This window comes from Mugil cephalus, chromosome 3 (genome assembly GCF_022458985.1).
Source record: "Mugil cephalus isolate CIBA_MC_2020 chromosome 3, CIBA_Mcephalus_1.1, whole genome shotgun sequence".
In the NCBI taxonomy this organism is placed as follows: Eukaryota; Metazoa; Chordata; class Actinopteri; order Mugiliformes; family Mugilidae; genus Mugil; species Mugil cephalus.
The window spans coordinates 27,123,338-27,150,732 of record NC_061772.1 but is presented as its reverse complement, the minus strand read 5'-3'; the positions used below and the strand labels follow the sequence as shown (position 1 = coordinate 27,150,732).

At 44.4% G+C, this 27,395-nt stretch overlaps 1 protein-coding gene across 2 annotated transcripts in view; it reads right to left on the bottom strand.

The window, feature by feature from the left end:
• Positions 1–27,395, bottom strand: part of ankrd11 (ankyrin repeat domain 11) — a 105,881-nt gene that overhangs the window by 74,150 nt on the left and 4,336 nt on the right. For both annotated transcript variants that reach the window (XM_047580839.1, XM_047580840.1), the window contains exon 2: positions 5,772–5,854. The gene's annotated coding sequence lies outside the window, so the exon portion shown is untranslated. The remainder of the gene's footprint in view (positions 1–5,771; positions 5,855–27,395) is intronic.

Genomic DNA, 27,395 nt, shown 5'->3' with positions numbered 1-27,395 from the left:
GATACCGGCTGATATGGGAGTTTGTTCGTCGATATATATATAAATGTATATATATTTTTCCCTGTGCTGCTAGAAACGCTGCCGAAACGTGCAGCCCATACATTACCCCTCCCCCACTAACAGCGACCCTAGAATTATTTGAGTTCAATAAATGTTCATGTTTGTGGGTAAATTGAGACATGTAACATTTGTTACAATTGTGTCATTTTTATCATGTAAATTGAGGGAGAAAAAAATCAAATATCGGCCAATGGTGATTTTATTAAAAAGTGGTATCGGCCCTACAAAAAATCCATATCGGTCAATCTCTAATTAAGATATTCAAAATAGATATTGTATTGGAAGAAAAAGTATCGCGATACATTGTCATATAGATATTTTTTCCCAACCCTACTCCATAGTACAAATCCTGGTATACTACACCAACCGACCACAACATTATGACCACCGACAGGTGAAGTAAATAACATTTAAACCATTTTGCGACAATTCAATATTCTGCTGGGAAACTTTTGGACCTGACATTCACTCATGTGGATGTTAGTTAGACATGTAGCACCCACCTAGACCAGACCAGGCACCCACAACCTATAGCAATGACCCTCCAAGGTGTTGCACACGGTGTTGACTTGGCCTCTAAATTCACTATATCCCAAACTGGATCCCATAGGAAGGCCCACGTCCCTTCTCTGATGACTCACAACTGTTTTGGGGGCACAAGGTGAGACCTACACAATATCAGGAAGGTGGTCATAATGCTATGTCAGATCTGTGCACGTCGACAGCTTCGTGAAAGCGTGTGTCGCTGCCCGAGCGCCGGAAAACATGAATTAAAATTTGTGTTTGTGCACACCGTCAACATCACCTAACCTCATTATATGTGCGCGACATCCACAGGGGGCCGGATGAAGCGGCTGCAGGACGGACAAACAAAAGCAAACTGTGGAAGGAGGGAGGGCTGCTTCAATGTTATCTTATCCTCCCCCCCCGCCCCCACCACCACCACCACCTTGGACAACAGCCTAGCAGCTCTAAAATTAGCCGTCACATCTAAACACAGTCTTTGGTGTAGCAGCTACTCTTTTGATGGGAACTTGGCTCATGACTGACGCACTGAAGCCTGTCTCCAAATGCAGAGATGAAGCCAAATGCAAAGCAGAGACGACAGCCCTCGACTGTCTCCGTTCTTTCATACAAGCGTTTGGGAGGCGTTTGGATGAAGCTCTCATTAAAAGCGTTTTTTTTTAAAGCGATATTTTGATTATCTACCAAGAAAAATAGCGCCATATTGATTTTAACTAAACTATCCTAACCATATTTTATGATAAATAACTGAAGGGTACAGTAATCACACGTTAGCCACTGTGCAAAATAAGGAGCTGCAGCAGCAGCACACACACATGCAAACGCTATGTTTAAGATGAATTATAGATAAAGAAGAGAAGGAAGCAGATATGATTCACCAAGGAAACGGTGACATGCAAAGCTTCTCTTAAACTACAGGGTTCCAGCTGATGACAGAACGAGACAACAGTAAAATACACAGCAATTCAATAGACCACCAACGCTATAAAGCAGCCGTGAGCCTAAATCAGTCTAACCATCAGGTACGGATGCTGCTTGTGCGTGCGTGCATTAACATGTACTTAGGCCGGTGGAAAACGGTGCCTGGGAAACAACCATGACCTCCCAGCAAGAGAGAGAAGAGGAAAAACTTTGATGAAAGCGGAGAGCAACATGCTGCACACATGCATGTGTGGATTTACCACTAGTTTTACTTGTATTTGTTTAAACGTGTTGCAATAGAGCCCTTCATGGCCTACGTCACTGTGACGTCACAACGTTAGCTGGAGGCAAAACAGAGGGAAGCTTGAGGCGAACAGTCACTGTCAACCGTGAAAATGTCGTCTTGGTGTATTTTCGGCTGCAAAAAAACGAAAAATCAGTAACAGTAACTTGAAGTTTTATCACATACCAGCCGCTGTCGGTCGTAGACGACTTTGGTTGAACACGATGAGACAATAATCAACGCACGTCTTATCAGATAATATTAATGCGTAATGCATCATAAATTTCAGCCTGGTTAACGTTCTGGGTTAGACTAAATCGTTACTTAAATTACGTTAAATTAATCAGTATTTGGGGGATTCTTGTTACATGTTAATGCTAATGTTAACCGCTAGCTAACCCAACATTAGTAGCGTTGGAGAGGCTTCACTTGAGAAAGACAGACCAGACTTCGTCCTCTCTGTGTCCTTCTTTGAGTGAGAGTTTATGAATAAAGTCCCATCATATAGCCAACTTTTTAAAGTAACACTCACGGTCTTTGAAGAGCGAGTGTATTAGTATATTCTCCATATATAAAATATGCTAACTGCTGTTTACAAGCTATAGTGTTTGAGATGTTTTGCCTCCGGCTAAGCCCCGCCCCTCGTAAAACTTCAGACAGTTTACAAACCTTGAAGGGCTCTATAGAAATATATTTTTCGAATTTTTTTTATTTTTTTTTTAGTATATAGCATTTTAACTTTCTCCTGTAAATAATACCCATTTGCACTATTTTGTATATGCTTGTGCTTTTTGCACTGAAAAAGAGAAGCGCTCCAAACTCGTTACACACTGTATAATGACAATAAAGGATTATTATTATTATATTCTATTGTAGACAGTAATAAAAACTACAGGTATCCCCAAATTAACTTGCAAATATAATATGAACTGCGCTGCCATGTGCATGCTATTGAAATCAGAATCAAAAGTGTTCCTCTTCATCATTCATCCATCCCAACTCCACATAGTAAAAGAGGTGCAGCAAGAAAGAGCGACTCTTGAACTCAATGCTTCAGGAACATAAATCTGTCGGCATGCTATGCTATGCTTTTTTTTTTTTAATCCTTTTCACTCTCACACCTACGACTTACTTCTACTCGCTCGTGGTGCTAACTGGTTTGAACCTCCGTGACACAGAGCACACTGGCCTCCCACTCCCACTCCCAACCAACTAACTCACGGTGGCAAAGCGCCAGGTGGGGGGGGGGGGAGGTGTTGTGTCGTCAAACTCTAACCTCATGCGATCACTGGGCACACACTGATGTGGAACCCCGAGGCTGGCAGTAAAATGCTGCTGCATTCCCATCTCCCTTAAAAAAAAAAAAAAAACTGCACGACGACCTGAAGCAGACCTCAAATTCCTCTGCCTAGGATGTGAGCTTCTCTGCCATTCAGCTCCGCTATTAGCGTATTTCTCCACACTCCACGGCCACAGTGCCTCGCCTGTTCCCTGCAAACAGACTCCTTCTATACGGCATCAGTATGCAGTCTGCCTCGGAGGGGGGAGTGGCATAAAGGAGGAGGAGGGGGTAAAAAACAAAGCCTCTATGGTCGTCTCTCCAGCCGGGCCAGGCCCGAGCCGCAGTAGCGGGGGCGAGTTATGTAACGTGACTGGCAGGGCCCACTTCCCTGTTCAGAGCCGCCGCCGCCGCTCACACTAATCCCCACTGAGGAACAAGCCCTGCTTTAGAGGAGAGGGAGGAGGAGGAGGAGGAGGAGGAGGAGGAGATAGAGGGGGAGCTGTGAGGGAACCAGTGGAGGAGGTGTGATTACAAGATTTTTTAGCCTTTCATCTGGACAAAATCGAACACACACGCCTCCCATCGCTGCTCCTCTGCAGGAAGATAACAGTCAGAACGATATCAGCGCCGCTGATGGCTGACTACAGCACACGGAGGAGACGCCGCTTTCACAGAAAACAGTCCGTGACATGTGAAAATGATAAGAATACCAGACGTACTACTTCGCTTGCAATGTTGTATTGACATTATTTAATTAAACAGACAGTGCAAAAAGGCTCTGGGGTGGAGGGAGACCTCTTCCTTCACTCATATTATAAAGATCTGTTGCTTATTATGTAACAGATTCAACTCAACGGACCCGGGGTTCTCACAACTCTAAAAACAGACCTCAGAAGAATGCATGTGAAAAAAATGGGAGCTGTAAACTAAAGTCTGCAGCTTTTGTACATTACGGCATTTAGACGTGGCAGGTGCTCTGCATAGTTATAGAGAAACAACAAAGAGGTAAAAAAAAAAAAAAAAAAAAAGGACAAGTAATCACCAGGAAGCTCGGTGAGTTCTGCTAACCACAGAGACCAGGTGGAGGATTTAAAGCAGTTAAAAATAAAAGTCTGATTCTGATTTAGTGAGCTGCTTGCCTGGAAACCATGTGACTGGCATCACATGAGGCGAAGGAGGGGGGGAGGAGGAGGGAGGAGGGAGGAGGGTGGCAAAGGGTTTGTGCATGTGTATGGTTGTGTGTTTGTGTGTGTGTGTGTGTGTGTGTGTGTGCGCCCGGCTCCCACAGGCGAACGCAGCATGTATTCCACTCCTGGCACCATAATAAGCTTTGTGATCAGTTTCCTTGGTTTCCACCGACTGAGTAAGCAGATATAGGCGGCTCGGAGAGGTAAACAGAAGCCGCTCTCGCTGGTGCACAGCCACAGGCACAGACATGAGAGAGGCGGATGTGAGAAGAGTAAGAGGGTGAGAGATGAATTTGTGCAGAAGAAGAGGGGAGGGGAGAGGGGGGGGAGGGATAAGCCAATCTTGCAGCTGTTGGTGTCAGGGCCACGGGCAGTCCAGACACTGATCACTCTGCAGACAGTTTATGCACAAATGGGGTTTTTTTGTGACTCTTGGATTTGCTTCCGCCATCAGAACTCTCCCTTTTCAGTGTGAACTATCACATACATTGTGACCAGCGTCCCCTTCGTGTCCCTTTAGGGCCCGACACTAAACCCCGTGACTCACTCGATATCCGTCTCATCCGCATAAAACCCAGTATTTTAAACGTCGCCAAGTTCGTTTCGCTCCCCCCCCCCTAAACCGGGCGGCAGCAGCGTTATCGCTGGCAGAAACGCGAACATCCATCAGGACGTGGCTTTCGTGCAGAGTGGCAACTTGTCTGATCTGCGCGGAACTTCGCTAATGAGGCAGTAAAAACCGTAATTTCTGTGACATTAAGATGTACAACCAAAACGGCTGCGCGCTCATAAACTGGGAATTTTTTTTTACACGGTCGTGACTTTCGGCTGCACATTAAGGTTTGCTTGTGCGTGCGTGATGCGTGTGTGAGCGAGTGAGACGGAGGGTAATGGAGGGCTTTTGTTGGACACATGCTAGTTCTGCACTACAGAAGCTGTGACCTACTTTTTATAGTCTCTAACACAGACACACACACACACACACACACGCACAGCTTCTGACAAAGGGATAGGAAAGCAGAGGTTAGGCATGCACTAAGCCCCATTCTTAATACATGCATTCCAGTGGCTAGAGCTCAATGCTGCTGCGCTTTCAGCCGGCCTGTTGGTACAAGCATCTCCTGCACTTACACACACGTATACACACTCTCTCTTGCATGTCTCACAATAAAAGGTTAGAACCTGATACTTGCAAACAGGTACACTCACTAACCCACAAACTTCTTTTTGTCAAAAAACATTACCCCGTCTGGTTGGAATAATACGCTCCTCGTCCGCTTCGTTAATATTACGGTGTAATTTTCTAACCTTAAGAATAATCAAACATGGCCGCCGCTACCGCAGGCACAAGTATCACATGCCCTCTCCTGTCTTTTCCAGCGCTCAAGACAGACGCTGTGTTTTCATTGAATGCCCCCACACACACACACACACACACACACACACAAAGCACAACAACCCGGTGTCAGCTCCAACGTTACACATTAGAAAAAGAAATAATTTGCAGACGTACCGATTCCATGGCTGTGGGAGAATGTCAGTGGGCTAAAATCCAACTAGAAAAACACCTGCTGCTGCTGCAGAGTCCACCGAATCCTGGAGAAACAACATGAAAAAAAAACGAGCATTAATTACCAGCACCAGGACAAGCAGTTTCACATTCCTTGCGCTGAATTGGCATTAGGGTGCGCGCAGAGAGGTCGTTCATGTTTCGCTTCCCCGGGATCACTCCCCCCCCCAACGGGCTCCATCGTAGGGCGACACCGACGTGCAGCGGGTGCGTTTGAGCCCGTGTTTGTTCAACACCGGGAACATGCGACGTGCCGCAGAAACTTTGAGGTTATGACCAATCCCAAAAACCTCGATGCCCAGCCTCCACCTCCCCGCCCGAGCCAAGTGGAACAAGGTTTAGAAAGATAATAAACAATTACGGGTTGATTTCTGACTAAAGGTTACCTTGACATATTAACAGGCCTGTAGGGGGCCCAGCTACGGTCTAATGTTGCTACAAGAACGTCCATGCACCATGTCACTGCATCAAATCGAAACTTCTTTGGGCTCTTTTATTCAAAAAAAGCCTCCGAATCCAGCTGCAAATACGCTTATATTTTAAGGATAGTATCTTCAAGAAACTACGCGTTTGTTCAAATGAAATCACGCCAAGTCACAGAAGTGGTTCCACCAAATATGGCACAATCTGGAAAACACAGCGAGGGCAAGAGAAATTATGGTCTGCAGGCTATAACTGGGAGATGGCAGACACTCCGAAAAGATTGCATATGAGAAAATGTACCAGCTGTGCATTAAATATATATATATCAAAAACTGCATAAGAATATTTCACCGTGGCTTAGATTAGTTCAGATAACAGCTTCATTTCTGCAACAACTCAACTTTATTTATACCTGGAAAAACATGTTAATCTAAACCCTGCACTCAAAAAACAGATGTTCATACTAGAGTGACTTGTTTTTTGCACCATTACAGCCTCAAATGACCGAGCGACAAATCGGAAATCCTCTCAACCAGCAGTGACATCGGCTACCTACCACTGTTGCCATTCTTTAGCGTCTCGTACAATCACTTCTGCTTAAAGAGATTTGCACTTCTGCTAAATATTAATTAAATTATAGGCGGTGCATGCTGGTACACGCATCACCCTTTCAAAAAGGGCACCACTGCTTGTGATGGTGTGTAATTTCTATTTATACCGTGCATATATATGTATATCTGTGTCACTGTGTTTACTGAACTGAAAAACCACAACAGAACACAGAGAAATCTTCAAGTCAGTGAACCGATGATAGCAGCCCCCCCCCTCCTCCTTAACAGCACAATGAGGACAAAGGTTTATCAGGATGGAGGGTGTTATAGTCTGGGATGACATTCCAGCGATTATGAGACGCGCCCCCGTCCACACCAATCTGAACGCACATTTGCGCGGCGTATCCGGTTTTAAGGCACCGCAAATGCGAGCGAGGCCGGCTGTTAGCAGCATCAAGTTGTCGGCTTTAGCGCGGGCGGGGGCGGCAGGTGGGGAACGCGAGACGGGATTAAGGCCAGACCTCCCTCGGACGGCTTGAGCGGTAAGGAGGATGATGGTTAGATGCGCATTTGTATCTGTACCAGAGTGGAACCTGTGGGGCTTTCCCAGCGGGAAGCACGGGATTGCAATAATCCAGCCAGGAAGCACAACGCTACCCCTCACAACAGAGTTTTGGATACGGCCACGAAGGCAATCCGCTTTGATGACGGCCCAAAAAAACTGGAAGAGGGCGACTGCATCGGCGAGCGCGACGCTGAAAACAAACCCAGACGCATCGAGACTCCGACTTTGTTTCCCACGTCGAGATTCTTTTCGTGAAAAATAACATTTGCGGCCTTTTCTACTGAACGAGAACCATAAATGAAAAGCAGAGTAAAACACGAATAGATGAAAATACGCACATAAACGTAGGTTTATGTCAGATATTCACAAACAACTATCTGAATACATGACTGCTAATTAATTTGAGCGAATTTAACCATTTAATTCAATTTAAACAAACACAACTGTAAATCATATTCTAACTCTAAATTAACTCTCAGAATTAACAACCTAACATTTAATATTAGTTGGTCCTTTTTGCAGTTAGGACACATTCTCCAGGTTAACGGAGGAGGAGAAAAAATAAGTTTGGTATATTGTCGTTTATTTTTATTTTGGGGGCAGTAAACTCATTTTTTTCCCAGGTTGTCTTGAATGCAGCATCAGCTGCATCTCTACCAAGCTTTCCAAGACCCACTAACCACCCTACTTCTGATTGATGAAGTCAATTGACTTCTCTAACCTGACAATATCCTGCATCAACAACAACACCACACGATGCAGAAGTACTTAAAGCCCTGTGAATATACATTTTGCTGGTGGAAACGTTGTTCTGCACCTAAATGACGAGAACACTGAGAAGAAGACTTGATCGTTCCAGTGCAGCACTGCAATAAAGTGTCTGTTTTTCTTTTTAACCAGACAAGACCTACAGCTTCTCACCAATTTCAAAAGGACTGACGATATTAAACATTACCAAAGCTGTGGCCGATAAACACAAACACAGTGAGACAACACGCGGGACAGATTCCTAGTTGTAGAAACATGAATCAGGAGTCAGGTGCACCAGCTCTGTGCCAGGTTAAAGTTAGTCCGAAGTCCGAATTAATTAGTGCATGGGAGCGATCGTGGACATGTTTGTGTCTTTACAACTGACAATGTGACATTTACACTCACACACAGTAATAGGTTGTTTATGCTTCTGCATCAAGTTGAAGCTCAGAGCTCAACGTTCACCTCCCCCAGAAATAAAACTACAACATGTAGCGACGCAGAGTGTGAGAGCCGTGATTGGTCCGTATGATTGATGATGAGTATCACCACTTTAGTATTTACGGCTGCTTCTCCGTCTTTGTAATTTCTGAATCGATCGTTCTGGATCAATAACACATGGAGGAAAAGGTTAAGCGAGGGGGTTTGGAGATACCATCATTTGCATGACTAGTAGGTAGTAGGTGAAATTTCAACGAAAGCTTCAGTCGTTGGTGTCGAAAGTGAAGCAGGAAGCGGAAACAAAAAATTAACCAGAAAAAAAAAAAAAAAAGAGACGGTGAAAACACGTGGCGCTCACTTTCGCCTACGAATGTGACCGGTGGGGACGAACGTGTGCACAAAGTGGAACGACATGTCGCACAAACAAGTCACTTCTGGGCTTTAACAAAACCCTGTTATTCTAAGAATGTGGTTCAAGGAGAGTTAAGATCAAGTTTCCTCCTGCACGCTCGCGATTTAACCAAAATCACAGTTCGCCCCTGGACATGCATATTTTACTCGTGTCAAACAGTAATGGTTTCTACCTTGCTAATTAGCATCGACTAAGCTTCAGCGGGAGAGAATGAGGGGCCGATAAACGTGAGCGGCACAGGCACAAAAATCAGCTGACCGGGCAAATTTAAATAAAACATCAATAATATCCCGCACGAGAAGACGTACGCATGTAAATCCCGCGCCTCTAAAAGTGCGCGTCCTTTTAAGCACCGAGCATAAACGCAACAAAATGTCTAGTTCTGCATCGGCGTGACGGCGCGCCTGCATGTTCAATCCTTCCGCAGGATCCCCGTCCTCGCCGTCACGTCGCCGCGGCCGTTTCCACGCGTCGGCGAGGAACAGAACAGGTTGTGAGCCCCCCCCCACCCCCCCCCCCGGTGAGCAGAGCGAGAGCATGTGTGAAAGCGGTCGAAGCAGCTGCCGTACGAGCTCCTCAAAACACTGCTGCATGTACGAGAGAGAGCGAGAGACAGAGAGAGAGACCAACCCTGGTTTTAACGGTGACCTTCAACAAGAATCAGAGGCGGCCTTTGATGATGACAGACTATGACTGCAGTTAAAGATAAATCTCTTCACTGGAGCTCAGCGAGAGGCGTCGCACTGGAGTGACTCAAACGTTCGGTTGCAGCAGAGCGGGGCTTGTATTTCCTGAACGGCTTTACTTACACCGTCGTTTATTAACAGCTGTATCAACACCGCAAACTATTTTAATTTAACGTGTCGAGGGGCCCGTGCATGCTTCAAAGCCCGACGGGCAAAGCATCAGAGAGATAAAAACAAGGTGACGTTCGTACTTAAAAGGTAAATATTGGCTAACAGGCAGTTTGTATTTCTGATTTAAGGCAACACAAAAGCCCCAGAAATGTAACTACGAGCTGTGGTTGTTCTGACTGGAAGCAGCGTGTTTCTGCTTTAGTATTTCCAGCTTTTTATCCATCTCAGCAAATTTTTCCAATTGATTGTTTTGGATCAGTAAAGGTGGAACACATTGAGGATTTGGTTAACTGAGGAGGTTCGTGAGATACAAACATCTTTACGGCTCGAAGATTTCAGAGAAAGGTTTCAGTCGCCAGTGTTGAAAGTGAAACAGGAAGTGGAAACAAAAATCAGCTAGACAGGCGAGGAGACCAACTATAGAAAGGAGAACGGGCTGGTTACACCCGAATAACCAGTGACACTACAAATGTCTGATAGTCAGACATCCCATCTTTACGTTGTTGTTACTTATGCTACGTCCCAGTAGCATCAGAACGTCTTCTGTTTTAATGGCTGCCAGAGTCAAAGCTGCCAAAAATCGAAATAGAAGAAACCAAACTCACACGACTGAATGTTTGCTGTGCAGAAATACTTCAAAATTCTAAATCATGCAATGGGGATATTTGGCGGTAGGTTTATTCTTGATTTACTGGATAAATAGATCCACTCAGGTAAAGGCTGCGCTGAACCAAAACAACAACAACTAAAACTGAAAGAAGAGAAAAATATCCCAGAGAGGGTCGGGGAGTCAGAGCAGCTCATTTCTGTAGCAAAGGACACAGGTTTTCTGGTGCCACGGTACCAACTACAATAACTACACAACTACAATAACTCTGACAGCCCAATGAAGTGAACCTATTACAGTCACATGGTGCAAACTAGGAGAAAACAATCAGTATAAGTAAAACCTTTACGACTCCCCAGGAAAGGATCGCATCGGATTTCATTTCATTTATTTGGATCTCCATTAGCTTTGGCTAAGGTGGCTAGCGTCCACAGCTAACACAGTTATCTTTACAGCGCAGTGCTCAATTCTGAATATTAGAAAAATCCGTATCAGATCAGAAAAAAACTTGCAGACCTTCTCTTTCCATAGACTTGGACATCGACTACCAGACCACAGAACGGAAACACCCCCAGCACCTTCAGGGCCACGGAGGCGCCTCTCCAGTCCGTCCTACATCCGTCTGTCCTGTCGGAGAACAGATCAGAGCCGGACGGAAAGCTAAACCGGAGCACCAGGGCAAACACACGTCCGGTTTCATAAAGCGCGGCTACACGAACGTACCGTCCGAGGGCAACGTTTGTAGGGATGTCACAAGAGCTAATGCTCTGGTACCAGGCTGATGGCAAACTGGTGACAACACAACAGCACTGCATGATTTTTGTTTTTATGTGGAAAGAAGAAAACTTGGTGCAAAACAGGAATTCAAGGTGAGACAGTTTTAATTGTTTCAGTTTTCGGCTGCATTTGTTGCTGCACGACTCCGCACACGTTGCTCACAAAGAAGAATCTAATCTTGCTGAGTCGTTAAAACTATAATGTTCGGCGCAGAGCAGTAACAATTAAAGGATGCGGCTCCTTTCGTTTTTTAAAGGTGGCGGCGTAACGACTCCACAAGTGAATGAGCCCGGAGGAAAAAGGAGCATAAATATTGAACCTGGCTCGATTATTTGCTAAAGTGCGTCACATAGTAACAGGTATGTAAACCCGGTTAATGAGGAAGGGCAAACAAAAAGTTAGATTATAATGAAAGGTTCGAACCGAAGATGAAATAACAGCATAATAGCAAGTACGAATGTTCCAATACTTTCTCATAACATTAAAAAAAAAAAACAAGATTTTTATGGATCTGTTACTACAACTGGACTTCCTGGTTTATTTAATAAAAAAGTAATGAATCTTCAAAGCATCAAAGCTGTTACTGATACATTAATATATTTGAAGATTTATTAGCTCGAGTGAAAAAAAAATAGCTTATACCAGAGCCAGAAACAAATTCAGACGAATTTAGTTTGGTAAAATGCTCGATGGAGGCCGCGCCGCCCAAAGCTTTTTCGCGACGTCGCCGTAGAGCTCAGCGAGGGTCAGCGCAGTGACGTCAACGACGCTACCCGCCCCCTATATATATATATATATATTAAGTCCGAGCAGCCAAAACCAAATAAACAATAGGAAGCAACAGCAGCTCAATATAACAGCCTGCGCTCAGCCTGCAGTATGTCAGAGCATCAGGTATCAGACCTTATTGTAATATCTTTCGCTAATTAGATCCAGTCATCTGCTCCTCTATGAGCAAACACCAGAGGGGAAACCTGACACTGGAGGGTTATGGGGAGACAGCTGAGAGGAGGGGGTGTCGGCCGGGAGGGAGGGGGAGGGAGGGGGGGAGAAAAAGAGATGCACACACACACACACACCACACCTCTTCTCTTCAACAACATCTACATTATTGATAAAGCCTGGTTTCTGCAGGGAGGGACCGGGGCACACGCCAAAAAACCTCCCCCGTTTACCAGCAACTGGCTACGAGCACCGAGCAAAAAAAAAAAAAAAAAAAAAAACAGCCTTATCTAAATAAGTTTATCTTAAAAAGCCAAATAAACCAGGGTGAGATAACGCCTTACTACGAAAGGGCTGAAGTGAAAAAGCAATAAAAAAAAAAAAAAAGAAGAAAGAAAACACGGTGGAGAAGTTGAGTAAAAGGTGGGAGTGGAAAGGCGTTGAGTTAAGGGGGGAAGAAATGTTTAGAAAACGGAGATTTTTTTTAAACTATTGGCTGATATGAATGGAAGCATTAAAAGTGTGCGTGTTGGGGGTGAGGGCCACAACGAGGAGGAGGCAGCAGCAGCAGCAGCACTCGTGACACAGTTAGCGACAGCGCTTGTTTGTTCGGCACAGCCACAGCCACAGCCACAGCGAGCTCCGCTCACATGCTCGGCTCCACTCGCTTTGGCTCTTCTGCTGTTGTCAAGGTAACAAGCTCTCTGGACTGGGAAGCAGAAGCAGAAGCAGAAGAAGAAGAAGAAGAAGAAGAAGGAGAAGGAGAAGAAGAAGAAAACAATCCTCATGTTCAAAAGATGTCTTTTTTTCAAAACGCTCGCCTCAAACTCAGAGCTGCCGCGTATTCTCCATGTGCAGCCTCGTGCATTTGAAGGTCGCTCTTCAACAACGAGTGATTTTTTTTTTTTCCTTTTCTGTTTTAATTTTCCATGGAACTTGAACATTTCCAGTAGCCGAGTGTTCCTCTCTCTATGTGGCCAGAATAAAAAAAAAAATAAAGCAGTGGCAACATTCATAGATGAAGGGTGGCTTCATTAAAAACTAATCGATTCAGTGGATCCGAGGCCTCATCAACAAAACAAAAAGACAAAACATCTCTTTTCTGACGAGGTGAAATATCACAGATTCATGTAAAAGTGTGAAGTAAATGGATCAGACGGCACCAGAACATCAGGTGCATGGATTCTAACAGTCCTGCATCACATCTTCTCTTTGCGATGGTTGTTTTATTATAAATAATAAAGCTGTTGGTTTGCAGTACTACTGAACGGCAATCAGCCACAACATTATGACCACTACTCCTAATATTGTGTAGGTCTCCCTTGTGTTGTGAGTCATCAGAGAGTGGACATGGGCCTTCTGAAGGGGGGAGGGGGATTCTGTTGTGTCTGGGATCAGGATGTTGGGTCCTATAGGTTGGGGGGGAGGGCCTCTGTGGATCATCATCCCTCAGATACTTGATCAGTTTGGGGATTTAGTGAAATTGGAGGCCCTGCATCCTGCTGCCATCAAGGAGTGTCACTGCCGTGGGGGTGGGGGGGGGGTGTCTGGTCTGGTCTAGGAGGGGCTACGTGTCACAAGACTCTCAAATGGATACTCATCCACCAACCCTCTAGAAACCAAAGAAGCTACTTGCTACCTACAAATGCTAACTTTATTAGCAACTAATACAATGGAGCGTCGCCATCGTTCTCCAATGCTGCAGCTTCAGCACACGGTTCACACAACTTTACAACACACCCAAGAAGTTTTACTCAAGCACCCGGCTTAGAACCCAGGCCCCCAAACAGTAACTAAATCACTGCTACTGTAATAGTGACTAAAACTCAAACCGTTTTCCTTCGAGGCCCGACTGACCTAACGTAATCTGATCCAGTGCTGCAAAGCAACAAACCGACTGACAAAACTGTTTGAGATAACACAAATGTTCCCCTTCTTTTCTGTCCATTCAAATCTCATTCTATATGATTACACACGTTGTGTAAACACAGCCTTTTTTTTTGCTGTATCGACAAAACATGAGAATGCAGATTGGGTAAAGGGCCCCAACAAAGATCAGCTCTGAGTGTGTTATGTAATTAATGACCACAACAGGGCTTAGTCGGATATTTTCACACACATTTCTACCACATTGACAATTATTTTAATAAATTTAATTAAATAATTTAAAGTTACAAGATAAAAAAAATAAAAAAAAGACACCACCCACCCATCATAAATCAGTGTCTGCTGCTACGTAGTCAAAAAGCCAAAAATGTATTTACGTCTCTATCGACATAAGAAATAACACAACATTTTCAGTCAACCAGTTACACAAACCTTACACCAATCAAAGCTACTGAAATGATTAACTCAATAACACCTGTAACTATGATACAGGACGACCAATGCACACACTGATCCTGCAAAACTGCCGACTTTATGTTAAATATATAACATGCACGTCTGCCAAAATAGCCGTTCCTACACTTTTCTATATAAACCTGCACATCAGTGTCAACCAGGCGTGAGTTGGCACAGGTTTGGGTTTACTGCATAGACACTGGTTGATGCCAGAAAAGCAACGGGGGGAAATAATCTAGCTAGTAGAAGAGGACCTTTATTTCCCCCATTCACAGAGGCTCTAAGTGTTGGATCTTATTACACATATATTGTCAAAGCAGCCATAAATAGACCTAATGACGTTCCTACCATTAGCCTGCTGTAGCCAGACTGATAACACAACATCTGGATGTCACGAACGGAGGAAAACAATAACCTCTGCTCACAATAATAGTTCTCCAACCAACCAGAGCATCGATCTGTGCATCTAGTTCTCTATAAATGTCTGAACTGTTCATCTGTTTGAAGTTATTACTACTACTAACAAGTGTTGCACTGTGTGGCTGTTCTGTCCATCACTGCATGAAGTCGACCCAAAGATCTCCAGACAGATCTCCAGACAGTGACTACAAATTCAAACTGAAGGATATCCTGATCGGTACTGGTGCAGATCCAGGGGTTTTTAAAAGGGATGGGACCCAACATTGGGCTTTAGCCACGCTCGATGTTTCGTAGCGACGAGCCGGTAGCGTTCACACGTCTTCCTCCTCTTCTGTTTTAACTTAGCTAGAATCAAAGCTGCCACAATTCGGAAATGGTGACTAAACAACACATCTGCTACGTGGAAGACTATTGGTCGGGAAATTAAAAGCCAGTCGGACATTTGGAAATTGTGCACCGTGGGTTTGGTGAGGTGGTCGTAGGAGATCGGTATGAACTTAAGACACTCTGGGAAAAAAAGCACTGAAACGTCTGCCCCTGGAGCTTCATAAATTCTTATCTATATTCTCCGAGATCACATGTGCACCATGCGACTGCATCAAGAGCGTTACGTTCAATAAACAGAGCTGCAAAAGCCGATGCAGCTGGGAGGGGGGGGGTAGCTCGTGCATTAGCCCCCGGAAGCGCCAACAGATGAAGAAGTGTGATCTTTAGGACAGAAACGTTCTGGTCACCCAACGCTGCATCAAGGAGGGAAAATATTCCAGAGAGGGTTAGGGAGTTTATTGCTTTGCATGACCAGAATATTTCAAAGTACAAAAAGATAAAAATATTTTTCCGGAGCCACAGCACAGGCCACCCTTTGCGCAGTGCATTACCGCTGGCAGCTGCACGGCGCACATGTATCTGAGAGAATACAAGCGCGATAAGAAAAGCCTTTATGACTCACCGAGATCTGATTCTACAGCAATTAATATTCAAAGGCGCCTAAAAACAGCACGCACTGTAACCAGCGCTAGTGACAGCAACATGTATCTCGATCTAAATTGACAAATGTGGGCAAGGAGGCTAAAATTACACCTTGATGTCATCTGAAAATCAAAGAGCTTTTTTAATAATCATCTAACAGTCAAAGAGGCAGCATTTTAAAGAACGGTTTTATACGTTAAGTGAAGGCCATATGATTTTATTTATTTATTTTTTTATCAAGAAGCTTCGCTCTGCCATTCAGCCTCACACACACACACTGAGCGTTTCCACAGTTCTGCCATTTGTCATTTTTCTGTTGCCATGGTTGCGGCAAAAGACAGAGCTCCATGAATATTGGAAATGGAGGAGTAGCAGCACATGGTACATAAACACCCGCACATGCTCCTCCGACACCACCGCCGCGGAACAAGCCGACTGTGTTGGTTCTGAACGCCCGCAGCCATCCGCTCACCCACACAATTCTCTCTCAGCCGCTTAAAAAGAAGGCATTTAATAAATATCTCCAGCTGACACACATCGTCTCCACGCTCGGCGCTGGAAATCGCGCATCCAGCTTCGAATTCCGGCTTCGAGAAACTCCTCGTAAAAAATGCGCCGCCTTCGCGTCGTCGCGGCCGACGTGATCGGAAAGATTATCAGCCCGTGTGGATCTGCAGTGTAGGTGTGTGAGATGCAGAGCGGTGCCAATGGTTAATCCTCTTCTCCCCTTTTTTTATTTTTTGGCAAGCTTCCGCTGCACACAATCATCTCTGAGATTTCTCATTTCATCCTCGCTGCAAAGCTGTATAAACAGCAGAGCAGGGCGTGCATGCATTAAGGTAGCGAGAGCACGGCGCACACCAGAGTGGCAGCCTGTGGATCCACAAAATACAACCGTGCAAAGACTCGTCACTGCAAAAAGAAAAACATATTATACGATGGGGACGTCTGGATTAAGATTTATTTGCACTGAGATGTGACTGAGATGTGATACCCATCTTTTAATATTCAGAATTAACCATTTTAAATGAACAAAATGTCCTTTTTCTTATCTTGCTTATTCTCCTAAATCACATGTGAACATCATCCACCGCTATCTGTAGCTAGCTCCGTTTACACGTCGACGCCGTCTCCGGGAAAACTTTCCTCCTCTTTCAGCTTTCGCTGTTTGTTGTTGTTGTTGTATTGCGTTTTATTTTGGGCGCCGGATAAATTTGGTAGTATTGAATGACGCTCTCCCACTACCACCTCGGGAAACATCCACATTGCATCATTTGCAAATTGCCGTCCGACTGACTTCATTTTCCGTAGTGAAGTTGAAGACGCTAGCCAACGTTTTTTTGGGTTTACGCCGGACTTAAAATAAGAAACTACTAGCGGTCGCGCTTGGCCGAAGCCCGACGCGATCCGATTCGGCATCCAGGCGTTTTAGAAACGCCCCGAGCGTGCAGGATATATACCTCAGCTATTCTTACGAAGTGATAGATGGATCACACAAGGACCTGCATCAGAGGGCCTGGAGCGCACAGATAAAAATAGCCCCCCCCAAAAAAAAAAGAAAGTGACTGTACTCTGGTGCTCTGTCTTGTGGCGGTATGACCGCAGCCGTACTGTACGCTGGCCTTTTAGTACACACATACCTCATATATATATATATTTTGATTAAGGGCCAGGAGTGTAGTTTACACAGCGACACTAGAATAGCAGAGGTAATATTACAAAGCAGGGTAGCACATTACAAGATGCGGCTAGTTTGCAAATGCGTGTCTGTGCAGAGATCACGTATGTTTAGGAATCCTGATTTTCCGTTTGTGCAAAGATGCTCCTTCGCTGAAACAAAGAGGAAAGAGGTGGAGACGCGAAAGAACAGGCACAAACTGATGCGCAGAGCAAGAAGAAAAAAGAAAAAGGGAAAAGAGATGCATATCCATTTGGATGCCTGACTGATTGTTACATTCTGCCCGGAAGAAAAATCTCAATCAGTTCCACGCAGTTGAAAAAGAAAACAGGTATCATGTGTGCGCTCCACGCTCGCCAAGACCTTAAGCTCCCACATCCAATTCTGACGGCAGCGGCTCACGCGCTCGCCTTTTTTAAAGAGCTATTAAAAACACTGCTTTACGTTTAAAAAGCTGCTAAATAAAACCGGTGTCGGTGTGTGCAATTTATTATGATTTTTTTTTTTTTGTGTGTGTGTGTGTGTGTGTGCGTGTGTCAGAGGAGGAAACAGGGCAAACAGTTAGGTCCAACGCCCTTAGCTTCCTGCACGCAGTGCTTCCTGAGGAACCAGGGCTACTGCATAGAGGTGGAGATGGGGGGGGAGGAGACTTTCGGAGAGCGAGGGGAGAGATGAGCAAGCGAGGATGCAGCGCGCGAGCGTTTTCTTTCTGAGCGCCGAGAGAAAGTGGAAGCGAGAAGAGAGAAGAGAGAGGAGGGCCCGGGGTGTGGAAATAGTAGCGACGGACGGGAGCAGAGCCCGAGCCAAGTGTGTGAGAGAGCAGCGCAAAACGGTGCACTGCAGGGCCGGGTTCAGCAGACAATATCAGCCCATCCAAGAACCACAGAGGATGATGTGGTGAATTTTTTTAGCAGATATGCAAACGTGTGAGCGCAGAGAGCACGTGCGTGTTTTTTTTTTTTTTTTCGAGAAACCGCAATACGGAGAGCACGTGCGTTACTGTCATCACACCTGAAGGCATCAACACAGACGCGGAGGAAGAGGACGAGCAGCGAAGGAAACCGACAGCAGAAACTTTTTTATTCTGACGGACTGTAAAGAGGAAAAACATTCATAATACAACAGCTGGAGCTTTAAATAGATTTCAACTTTGTACCCTGCAGCACAGGGTGATTCAGCAGGGTCACCTCATCCCAACAATATCAACATTACAGACGACATGAATTAAAATACTTGCACCTTTAAGGACTGTATTTAGTAATGACTGGGCACTTATTATACTAAAGACTTCAGAACGTACAACAAAATAATTAGGAATAACCTAACCATAACGGGTTTTTTTTTTGCCCCCAATCCGATACCAACCTTTCAAGACTCAATATCAGTTAATCCGAGTCCCGAGAAGATTCAACAACAACGGTGAAAAACCTACGCTTTATGCTACGCTCTCTCTGAAATGTTTCTCACCTTGACGCTGTCTTGAGGAAAGATTTCTCTCCATTTAAACTTTATGCAGCCTTTGCGTGTCCGTGTTTCGACGTATTACGTTTTGTTCTATCGTTTTCTTTGGGTGGTTAGAGGTCTCATGCTACCTTCTCGCAAAAACAAATCCACATTGGAAAATAAAGTCTGAGTTTCTGTTACTCCTAAAAACGTGCAAAAACTTAAATATCGCAGTTAAATAAATGGTGATGGTAAAGCGGCTACACTCAGGGTCCCATGAGGTTGTTTTTCAGACGCATCGATATAAAAGTTTACCGCAAAACTACAATGGAAACACTTTTTTAGCAAATCCCGTCACCAGAGACGATGTAGGGGGAAGTCCATCTTCCTCAGAGTGAAGGTTCACGTGGGACATTACGAAGTGAGACTTTACTATCGCAAAAACACCATCCAACACCGAGCTCCACCCACTAAGCACCTGCAGACGCCCCTTTTTAAGCTTCGTCCTACCTTCCTGTTGCTATGATCTGATGACGGCCAATATGGCCGCCACACGTAGGCTCATGTGCTTTTAACCGGTTTCACTATTCTTAAAGAAAGGCTTTTTATACTTTTTCTACCACAGAGAATCGTTTCTCTTTTTTGATCTTTCAGAAAAATCTGTTTCATTTGGCAAAAATAACAGGAAAATGGAAACGCAGCTAGAGACGGTCTACACAGCAGCGATTTTTGGCAATTTTAACGCTAGCCAACCGCCACCAATACAGATGAATAAAATGAATTAGTCGTCCTCTTGTTTCGCTTACGAATAGATAAGGAATAAGATGTTTTAACGCTCCAACATAGTTTTGTTTTATGACAGACTTAAAACAAATAAACACAAACTGCTACCGATTCTTTATAAATAACAAAAGGCCGCGACTGGGCCAGATACCAATCAGGACTTCCCTACAATTAGCCTTACTTTTATTTTTTATGCTGATGGACTAAAAACCTAATCACTCCACCCACCGCTCCAAATTTAGCCCCTTTTTTACTCAATTATTAAAGACTGAGATCATTCATAAAAGAAGAGCCGCAGCCTTTAAATAGATTTGCATCCTTCTGCAAAACCATGTGCAAATTCTGGCGCCAACAAAATAAAATACTTGATGCTACGTGAGGCTTCGGCACTCGACAAGACTCGAGAGCTCACGTTAAAAAATAAAAGCCACCATAATAGACACCTATGTTTGCTGTGCGCCAGAAACAGAATCTTAGAAAAGGTATTTTTCACATCCAGCTACAAATACACCACATATACATACAATACCAAGCATAATATAGGGTTAACTCTGTTAATTCCTCACCTTTTTCTAAGAAACCGCACATTCAAAACAGGCGATGCAGTGACTGTGGGTGAGAACTGGCTTTGCATAAGTAATGAGAAGGAATAAAAGGCTGTCCTACATCCACACCAGAGATTACACTGCTGGCTGCTGTTTCTATAAAAAGATTCATTGCAGGGAGTATGAGTGACACAGACACACACAGACACACACACAACGACACACACCCACAACCTCACAAGCATGCAGATGGGCACAAAAACAAGCCAGTGTATTTATAGGAAAGAAGGTTCTGGTATCAAAAGGACTTTAAAAAAAAGGGGCCGCCGTAGAGCCGACTGCAGTCGCCCCAATCTCAGATCTGTGACTATCCCGGGCCTCGGAAGACAAACACAAACGCGAACGCTGGAAAGATTAACGTTCGCTCCAGGGCCCGACTTAAAATGTCTTCTGCTGCCGCCGCTGCCGCTGTTGCTGCTGTATTTCCTGTTCTCCCACTTCCCACTTCTCATTTAGACCTCTTCCTTTCTGGACGAAAACAAAACAAGTCGGTGAAGTCATTTTTTTTTTTTTTTTTTTTGCATGAGCTGTGACGGGGGGTGGGAGGGGGGGGGATACGACGTGGACGTACGAGGAGGCTTCAGTATCAGGGCCAGACACACACACACACACACACACACAAACACACACACACATACTTCAAGCCTGACGCTTTAAGAAATGCTCTGCGCTGCCACATATTCAGGAGGGAAAGTCCCTGTGCAGGCTGACTGAAGATGATGTGATTTTCCACTCCCTGCTGACTACTCTGGTTAAACACACTAGCCAGTGGGTCCTCGCTGACAATGTGTTGTTGTCACATTATTACCGGGGCATTAAAACACAAAATTCCGGGCAACAGAGAAGCTGAAACTGAGGCCCGAGACGTTTTAGGTGCGTCTCGCGTTGAATCACAGGGTCAGTTTATGATTAATCAGAGGACGGAGGATGTAGTTTTTGTTGGCGCAGTTAAGCCGTATTCAATTCAACAAGACAAAGGTGGTTGTGTTGTTTAGCCCTAGCGCGCTGGCGAAAACCAGGTTATCAAAGTAAAAGAAACACGCGTCGATACAACACAATTGTACTACGGATCACACCCTGTGAAAAAATGAAAACACGGATGAATCAACAGGTCTTTTCATCACGAAGGGAAGATTTACTTCAAGGCTTTATTATCAACATTATTAGCATTATTAGCAGGTCCTTTATTAGCAACATGTCTGCGTTTTCAATAGTGCACCTAATGAACCCGATGAATGCCGCATCAGCCGAGCACGCTGGTCAAAACTGTTTACGGATCAATGTCCATTCAGTCGTGTTGTAACTAATGCGAGCAGCAAAAACTGTATTTATGGCTCAGCAGAACGAAGAGAAAAGTAATAACAACAACGACGTCTCCCCGTCCTCCTGCAGGTGCATACGCTGGGACAACATCCGACGTCTTAATGGCAGCAGTTCAAAAGAATTTCGCATTAACGGGTGGATTTTAAGGCCCCTCGAGCCAGACATGCGAGCTTGGCAAGAAATAGAAGCGGCATGTAAAGATATAGGAGAGCAGAACTGAGACGGGGTCATGCACAGACTCATAGACTCAAAGCAGGTAGAATCAGACAGGAGCTGCAGGCAAATGGAGAGTAAAAGAAAAAAATATATATATATATACACACACAGATTTAGCAAAGTTTCCAAGGTGTGTTTGTCAGACTTGGCTAAAGACGACGGGAAACTTGAATGGATTGATTTAGATGAAGGCGATTAATAGAGTCGGGGTGGAAAAGAAGCTAAAAGAGGCTAAAAGACATGGTGTCTGGGTCTTCAATAGTCCATCTGATCGCTAGTTGGCACAAAGCGAACTTCCACAAAACACACAACCTCCAATGAATCCAGTTTAAAAAAAACAACATAATTTTACATGAAATAGTGAAGGAGCCTTCATTGACACATCGAGGCTGAAATATAGTCAAGAGCTGCCTATATGTGATATTGGCTGAAGGGACACGCAGTTCAAAGGATTCATTCAGGTTAAAATGTTGAAATAAGTTCGAGTGCAAGCTTTTACAGACAATAAATATTACAGTAGGGACGGATATTGGCAAAGGGTTAATGATACGATACGCATCACGATATTTGAGTCACGATACGATACATTATCGCGATATATTGCAATATTCTACACGGTTCACTGAGAAATTTTAAATTCAGCTTAAAATACACGTATATATACATACATATTTATATGCACACATCAGATGAAAGTGATAATTCATTTGACTAATTGGGTCAAAAAACAATATTAATCCATTTCCAATTTATTCACGGCCGAAAACATGACTATTTCTTTTTCTTTCAAAATCGATGTCAAGACAGTCGCGATGTATTGCCACAGCGATATTATTTCCCACCCTTATATTACAGTATATAGTATCATATATAGTTGGGGTGGGTGATATGACAAATCTGTGTCAGTAGCATCAAACATCTTCTTCTTACATTTACGTGACGTTCGTTCAGTTGCGCCAAAGCCGCCAAAAAAATGTTGAAGATTAAGGTAAAGTCTGCACTAAAACAACAACAAACCCTGAACGCTACATTTACAAGAAACAGAAATATATGAATATACATTTACACATGATGAAGGAAGAGGAGAAAAGCCTTTATGAATCTCCAGGAGAGGAAACTTAGTTTAAACTTAAGATTGGACCAGGAGTCAGATCAGCCGACGCTGAATAATAAAAGATCGAGTAGGGAAGGAAAGTCACAACAGTCTCATCCAAAATGTTACAGCCTGAGCCTGATCGTCACCAAACACCTACAAATGAAGGTTTGTGCTGATGGACCATGAACCTCCAGAGTCTGTAATTCACTCTCCCATGATTGTTCTGTTTGTCAGCATTGGAGACGTCTGCATTAGGGATTCAATCACATCATTGTGCAACTATATCTTTAATACAATATGGCTTGAGTATCCACTTGGACTTGAGTTTTTAATTTAATACTTTTAATACAATTCAGATGACCAAATAGTTTAGTTATTGTCTTTGTTATCAGAGATGTTGTGTGTGTCTCGGTAGCAGCTGCTGCTTTTAAACCGAGTGCAGTCTCTCGTTTCTTGGTGCGTCTGGTGCGCACAAACTCGGGGCTGGGTATCATTACGGATTACCTGAATCATCGGGTCTTTGGTTTCGGAAATTGGTAGTATTTCCACAACAATTTACCTCCAGTCTGCACATCTTAAATATGGCTTTGTCCAGCTCTATTGTCGTCATACTTTTTTAAACCCGAAAATGCTGTGATGCATCAGGTTTCAGGCCTGACTGAGCCCTAATCTCGTTGCGGAGTCTCCTGACCTCACAACAAGAGGATGTAGTACTTTTTTTTTTAAAAAATCCAATGATTTTGTGAATCAACTTTCAAATAAAGATCGATTTAAATCTATTTTTTTTTTTAAAACCCAGCCCTAGCACACAAACCTTACGGAGAGACAGATAAAGCACCACGAGAGTCGAGCGGCAGCAGCAGCAGACATGTGGACAGTGGAGATACGTGGGTTTCTAACACTGCATAGCGGGAAAAAAAAAAGGTTTTATCTATCTCCCCACCCACACTTCTTACTAGAAGATGCACACATTGATTGTTCTACCAAGCGCCGTGGGAATAGATTCTATTATTTGGGCATTTTAGTCGGCGCGAGAACAGACTTCTCTTAGGCCGAGAAGAAAACTGGACGGGTGATTTTATCGAGAGTCTGTGAGGTGGTAGAACCGGTATTGACCATCGACGTGCTGCTGGTGTTTGACACGACCTTTAAAAACTGATCTCCCATGCACCTGACCACTCCTGGGTCGCCCCAGTTGTTCTGTTACCCTCCGTGTTTTCACTGGCAGGAGTCTCCCGAGTGGAAGTTAATAACCGCAGCTTAATGTCAAAATACAAGTTAAACCACTTCTCATTGGGGAAGTTTGTAGGCAACTCAGATAACTTCTTGCATGTGTGCAAGATAAAATATGGACAAATGTTCTCAGCAGTCACAAACAATTGCAGATTTATATCATTTATTCCAGTCGTATGCCAGGAGTGCGAGTTTTTAAACATATCCGACTTGACAAGGCTGTTTTTTTTTTTTTTTTGCTAGATGACATTGCACCGTGTTGTTGTGTCACTGAAACGTCTGCAAAGGCTGTGGTTTTAATTTGCAGCAGCTCCGCCAGTCAGAACATGGTTTCAAAACATTCCCCCACAGTCAGAACATTAACATGCACGTGAAAACAAAAAAAAACAGAATTACTGCCATAATCCGACTCTAACCGGACAACTGAAGCACATGGAAACCTCACTACTACGACTACGACACCCGGATAATACGATAGGAAATCGCCTTAATTGGAGTTAAACTAGACAAGACAAACATCCAAGAAAGCCGGTTGCAGAAGAAGAAGGTAAACAGAGCCGGTAGAATAACCACCTGAGGGATACCCGCCATATTATCTGCACCAGAAGTAGCGCACACATTATGTACGAGATTAAAAAGCTGAACTATTGTCCACCTTGGCGTTGTTTGAACCGCTGACTCCAGTTGTTTATGACGTAACAGGTCAAACCACAAATTAACCCACTGAAAAGACACATATCTCCACCTAGTGTGGAGGAGGAACCCATGTTCCCGTCCGTTATTCGATTTCCTCCATTGCATGTGAAATGGGACAAGGAACCGCATTCAGAAAGTCTTGTGTCTGTGCACGTAAACGCACCGAACGCCTCTCGATCGTTGCCACATCCACATCTCTTGAGCAGCTATCCTGGAAAGCTGGATGAACTCAGAAAAAAAAAAAAAAAAAAAAAAAAAAAGGAAAATGACACACTGGCCTCATTTGCCTGAACTACAGTTTGTGGCTGGAGCCCCTAATGAGTTTCAGAACAGGGTTCTTCTACCCAATAGCGCAGCGTGACCTCCATTTACATCGAGCCAGAAACAAGAACCTCGAAACTTCATAACGACTCACAATTAAACCTCAACCACAGCAATCACAAAAAACTAAATAAATAAAAAAAAAATGTGAACTCATCTGAATGCAATTACCCACAAAATATGAATATGGCAAGAAAAAAGTAAAGAAAACAGCACCAACAACAACAATAATAACAGTCCGAGGATTGTTAAAAAGAGACATTGGGATGAATCACAACCTCTTTATAGCCACCAGCCCGGCAGTAAAGCCTGGAAATAGCTGAGTGATGAAAATGCCTGTACTGGTCAAAAAAAGGGGGCGCTTAGGTCCTTTGTGTTAGGTTTACTGCCCCACAGCACGCCGGGGGTGAAACAAAGTATGGCTGCACATGCTGGCGAGCCGGGGCCCGGGCCCCGACTCGCCAGTCCCCCTCTTTGGTATTTAGGTATGCCTTTGCTTTTCATTCACATCCCACCCCGCACCAGCGCAGAGGCCCATCTCTCTCCCCTCCCCACCCCACCCCCCACAGTTGTCCCCCACCCTCCCTCCCCCCTTCCTGTTGTTGCATTTCAATGTAAATGGCTGGATGAATGGCTGCAGCTGGCCCATCAAAAGGCCAGCCCCGCCGAAGGGGCTTGGTGATTGAGATTCAGCCAGGCCACGCCACCTCGACCCTCCCTCCCCCCCACCACCACCCAACACTTTGTCCTCACACCCTTACCCTCCCGTCCTCTCCCCTCCCATCTCCTCCCCAACCACCACCACCATCTCAGATTATAGCTTATTCCCAGCATGAAGACAACAACAACAGGGTTTTTAAAGCTTCCAAGCAATAAGCGATAAATTTCATGACAAAAACTGCTTTCTTTCACATGGATTGTTTACCATCAATTCGACTATTAAAATGCACAGTAGGAAAAAGTGGTTTGGCGCCACAAATGGCAACAATGTGCTGTGGGCTTCTGATTGCACAAGAAACACAACTTTTATTTCAGCTACGGCCACACGTACGTCGGTGCAAATTCAACGACAAACACTGGTTTCCAGTAAAAATGACATCCGTGCTGGTGCAGTAACACAGGTACTATTATCGCACAGCTATTCGTTTGTCTAGTTATACGTCTCTAATATGTGATTCTACTAGTAAAAAAGCGGTAAAGTCAATTCTATTCAAGGGAGGCCAAGGAATGAGCTAGGACGCACGCAGGCACTTTATTTCATTTTAAATCACGGCTCATTAAGAAACATACAGTTGGAGAGAAACTACAAAGCTGAGACCAGACAAAAAAAAGTAAAAAAGGGCCATCTTGTCTTTTCCCCATGTGTCAGCAACCAGCAGAACAGAGCGGGACAGCGGCGCCCAGAGGGACACATCACACAGACGGCCTCCGCCATCAGCTCGGAGACCTGGCCGACTAACCTCAGGAAATTTCCAATCCCACATATGGACGATACATCATCCCGTGCAGCCTCCTGCTCAGCAGCACATCCAATCAAACACCAACTGTTGTTTCCAGATTTGACCCCCCCCCCCTTTCCTCCTCCTTCCTCCCCGCCTTCCCGTCCCTTCCATATTCATGCCTGCTCAGACTGTGGGATGCAGCCATTTGCTTGATGGCGTTCACCTACTCAGGTTCTCTACGTGCGGCCGCACAAATGAGACGATGCTTTTTATAGCCGAGACTTTCACCCATTATCCGTGCTTCTTTTTGAGATGAACCCCCGGAAGGCGCGTGTGGAACTTTTAGCGGTAGCAGTGCTATCTAACAAAACCTATTAAGAAGATGTGATGGTGCACGCAAACAGAATAGATCAGAAAATAAGGCATAAAGCAAACTAGATGGTTGCAGGTCGGCCTGTGTTGTAAGGTTTATATGCCAGGTTGGCGAAACAAATCAAGAAGTCCTAGAAGCACACACACACACACACACGAGTGAGACAAGTTTTTTTTGTGTGTGGTGATTTTCTGCATGACTGAAACCAGAATTAAGCATATCAGTAAGTTTCCCCTTTAAAATAAGAGTGCAAAATATTCCTTTTCTGAGCCTCAATCCCAAAGATCAAAAGCCAAGTCTG